Below are 5274 nucleotides of genomic sequence, written 5' to 3' on the forward strand. Positions count from 1 at the left end.
TCTCTCTCTCTCTCTCTCTCTCTCTCTCTCTCTCTCTCTCTCTCTCTCTCTCTCTCTCTCTCTCTCTTTCGCCTTTCTTCCTTTTGTTTAATCTCCCCGTTAATCTTGATCTACGCGTGGGTAATTAATCGCCCGGAAAAAAAAATATATTTTTCATTTCCATGGGAGTCGGGGTTAAATAAACTTATTTGAATCCGGTGCGTCAGAGACACATGAGGTTATTTATTCCTGGAGAGAGGAAGTAAGTGGAGTGAAAATTTTCTTGGCTTTTTTTTTCGACAGGAGTCTGAGATAATCTCACAACAGGAGCGTGAATATCATGAATTCATCAAGTGATTTTCAAGAAATTAATGAGCAAATAAAAACTAAAAAATTGAATTAGTCATCGCTCGCCAGCATCAATAGAAAGTCTCTCAAAAATATCTCACAGAGAGATCGTGCAGCATGATCATGCGGTATCACATGATATACATGAAAATATCGCGATAAAGATGATCAATAATTAGCGTCATCACCTCGCAACATCAATTATCAATAATTAACATCATCATCTCGCAATTCATGGGAATAATCTCTCGAAATATCAGACAAATTGAAGCTAAGTACCGTGAAGATCACGAGAAAATAATAATAAAGCAACTGCCCCATTTTCACATGTCCCTGGATGTATGAAAAACGTAATCCATCTCAATTGGATAAGATTTGAATTTTTTCAATAAATATTTTCGCGTCATTCATTGTTAACCGAAATCGTGCCACACGTTAAACTTATACCTTCCACACCATTTATTCCCCCCCGGGCCTCGCCTTCATTCCGGATTCAGCCCACTGTATTCTTCCGAATCGTCACCTCTACCATTCCCCCTCCATTCGTAATTATATACATAATATTTTCGTTGACGTAAAGTCCCCGGATTATTGCAGGCTTTGATATTCATTAACGTGACACGCCCGATACACAATTCCCCATTCACAATGAGAAATTCTTAGGTTATTCTAAAACAAGTCATTCAATCGTGGAAATTATTCGGAAGGAATAGAGGACAGGAATAAATTACACGTGACCAAGGTATTTTTGCACGGATATTCATGCTGTGGAATTCATTATTCGATTTTGTTTCGACTGTGGGAATTTTTTTAATAGGGGTGAGGGGATGAAGTTTGCACTTTCGGGGCTATAGTTGCGATGCAAACTTCTGTCTTTCGAACTTATATTTTTTCGTAGATTTTTGAACGATTTTTATAGCAAAAAAATATATTCTAGTTTTTTAATTGTTAAATTTTTTTTATTAGATTCAATGGGACGGAATTGTTGTCCAAGGGCTCGTTTAAAAGATATTTTCCTGTACTTTATCCTCATATTTTTATATCTAAGCTTTTGAGCTCTCGTTATCGAAATTTCGTGACAGAGCAATCCCGGAAAAATCTCGTGTATCAAAAAACCGAACGGAAGTTGCGCAGTCGACCGCTGCGCATGGAGGTGACGCGCTGCTCACAGTGCCCTCGCTGTCGCTACAATGACCCACTGTCAATTTAAATATCTCCATAATTATTGAGAAGTCATCGAGAAATCCAGTGTGACAAATTTAGGGAATTTCATGACAGATAAAATGGTTTTCAACTCACATATCTGCGAATCGTAGTTCTCAGGATGTGGACGTTTGTGGATAGTAGCGCCCCTAAAGGTACGCGCTCGCTCAGAAACTAAAGGTCTTGAGCCACTTACTCAAACAAATGATAACGTCTCGTGAATTTTAAGTCGTAGAGACATGAGTTAAAAATCATTTCAGCGAACGCAATTGAACTAAGAACTTCATTTGTTCGCCATTCGAAGACCCCTTCTTCATTATTCCTCGCTCAATAAAAGGAAAAAAATAATGAATGGATGTGATTTGGTTTTTTGTGTGAATTAACGACTAAATTGCTCGTTACTATGCACCACAGTGAAAAAAAATGAGAATAAGAGAGAAACATTTCGGGATTTCTAAATTGTTGGATAACACGAGAGACCGTTTGAGGCGCACGTGCGTTCCTGATTTTAGGAAGTATGTTTTTTTTTCTGTTTCTCATGAGGGGGTGAGTGGGAGAAACGAGAACGGAGGAACAAGAGTGAAGGAAGAAAATAATAAAGTGGAATAAAGGAGTGATATCGATCGTGCCATGCTCGTCACGCACCTAGTTGCGTCTCTCTTCTTTTGTTGCGTATCAGAGACACTGGGAAAATAACAAAAAGAGGAACTGGATGAAAATATTGCACGCGAAATGGATTAAGCGTTTGGGCCCACTCGCCGGGGCAATCGGAATTATCTTTCTTGGAGGAGAACGTGTTGATGGAATTGATCGACTTCGACGTAATTTTGTCAATGAAATGGGGAAATGGGACTGCTGCTGTTATTATTGTCGCTCTTTGTATTTAGCTTGATTTTGTCTGATATTTCGAGAGATTATTCACATGAATTGCGAGATGATGATGTTAATTATTGATCATTGTTATTGCGATATTTTCATGTATATCATGTGATACCGCATGATCATGCTGCACGATCTCTCTGTGCGATATTTTGAGACTTTCTATTGATGCTGGCGAGTGCTGATTAATTTGATTTTTGAGATTTTGTTTGCGTATTAATTTTTGGGCGATTATTTGATGTTGGAACTTGATGATTTTCACACTCCTACGTTTTAAATCTTCTCTTCGCGTCAATTTTCATTTTTCTGAATGGAATTTTCAGTTAAATTTACGGACATGAAAATCCCCTCACCGTCAATTCGTGTTGATGGAATTGATCGACTTCGACGTAATTTTGTCAATGAAATGGGGAAATGGGACTGCTGCTGTTATTATTGTCGCTCTTTGACTGCGCTGATTTCCTAATATTTTCACGTGATCTTCACGGTATTTAGCTTGATTTTGTCTGATATTTCGAGAGATTATTCACATGAATTGCGAGATGATGATGTTAATTATTGATTATTGATGTTGCGAGGTACTTCGAGAAATAGTCACATGTATTGCGAGATGATGATGCTAATTATTGATCATTGTTATTGCGATATTTTCATGTATATCATGTGATACCGCATGATCATGCTGCACGATCTCTCTGTGCGATATTTTTCAGACTTTCTATTGATGCTGGCGAGCGATGACTAATTTGATTTTTGAGATTTTGTTTGCGTATTAATTTTTGGGCGATTATTTGATGTTGGAACTTGATGATTTTCACACTCCTACGTTTTAAATCTTCTCTTCGCGTCAATTTTCATTTTTCTGAATGGAATTTTCAGTTAAACTTACGGACATGAAAATCCCCTCACCGTCAATTCGTGTTGATGGAATTGATCGACTTCGACGTAATTTTGTCAATGAAATGGGGAAATGGGACTGCTGCTGTTATTATTGTCGCTCTTTGACTGCGCTGATTTCCTAATATTTTCACGTGATCTTCACGGTATTTAGCTTGATTTTGTCTGATATTTCGAGAGATTATTCACATGAATTGCGAGATGATGATGTTAATTATTGATTATTGATGTTGCGAGGTACTTCGAGAAATAGTCACATGTATTGCGAGATGATGATGCTAATTATTGATCATTGTTATTGCGATATTTTCATGTATATCATGTGATACCGCATGATCATGCTGCACGATCTCTCTGTGCGATATTTTGAGACTTTCTATTGATGCTGGCGAGTGCTGATTAATTTGATTTTTGAGATTTTGTTTGCGTATTAATTTTTGGGCGATTATTTGATGTTGGAACTTGATGATTTTCACACTCCTACGTTTTAAATCTTCTCTTCGCGTCAATTTTCATTTTTCTGAATGGAATTTTCAGTTAAACTTACGGACATGAAAATCCCCTCACCGTCAATTCGTGTTGATGGAATTGATCGACTTCGACGTAATTTTGTCAATGAAATGGGGAAATGGGACTGCTGCTGTTATTATTGTCGCTCTTTGACTGCGCTGATTTCCTAATATTTTCACGTGATCTTCACGGTATTTAGCTTGATTTTGTCTGATATTTCGAGAGATTATTCACATGAATTGCGAGATGATGATGTTAATTATTGATTATTGATGTTGCGAGGTACTTCGAGAAATAGTCACATGTATTGCGAGATGATGATGCTAATTATTGATCATTGTTATTGCGATATTTTCATGTATATCATGTGATACCGCATGATCATGCTGCACGATCTCTCTGTGCGATATTTTGAGACTTTCTATTGATGCTGGCGAGTGCTGATTAATTTGATTTTTGAGATTTTGTTTGCGTATTAATTTTTGGGCGATTATTTGATGTTGGAACTTGATGATTTTCACACTCCTACGTTTTAAATCTTCTCTTCGCGTCAATTTTCATTTTTCTGAATGGAATTTTCAGTTAAACTTACGGACATGAAAATCCCCTCACCGTCAATTCGTGTTGATGGAATTGATCGACTTCGACGTAATTTTGTCAATGAAATGGGGAAATGGGACTGCTGCTGTTATTATTGTCGCTCTTTGACTGCGCTGATTTCCTAATATTTTCACGTGATCTTCACGGTATTTAGCTTGATTTTGTCTGATATTTCGAGAGATTATTCACATGAATTGCGAGATGATGATGTTAATTATTGATTATTGATGTTGCGAGGTACTTCGAGAAATAGTCACATGTATTGCGAGATGATGATGCTAATTATTGATCATTGTTATTGCGATATTTTCATGTATATCATGTGATACCGCATGATCATGCTGCACGATCTCTCTGTGCGATATTTTGAGACTTTCTATTGATGCTGGCGAGTGCTGATTAATTTGATTTTTGAGATTTTGTTTGCGTATTAATTTTTGGGCGATTATTTGATGTTGGAACTTGATGATTTTCACACTCCTACGTTTTAAATCTTCTCTTCGCGTCAATTTTCATTTTTCTGAATGGAATTTTCAGTTAAACTTACGGACATGAAAATCCCCTCACCGTCAATTCGTGTTGATGGAATTGATCGACTTCGACGTAATTTTGTCAATGAAATGGGGAAATGGGACTGCTGCTGTTATTATTGTCGCTCTTTGACTGCGCTGATTTCCTAATATTTTCACGTGATCTTCACGGTATTTAGCTTGATTTTGTCTGATATTTCGAGAGATTATTCACATGAATTGCGAGATGATGATGTTAATTATTGATTATTGATGTTGCGAGGTACTTCGAGAAATAGTCACATGTATTGCGAGATGATGATGCTAATTATTGATCATTGTTATTGCG

The sequence above is a fragment of the Diachasma alloeum genome, unplaced genomic scaffold (assembly GCF_001412515.2).
Source record: "Diachasma alloeum isolate Michigan unplaced genomic scaffold, Dall2.0 Dall_scaffold_00307, whole genome shotgun sequence".
NCBI lineage: Eukaryota > Metazoa > Arthropoda > Insecta > Hymenoptera > Braconidae > Diachasma > Diachasma alloeum.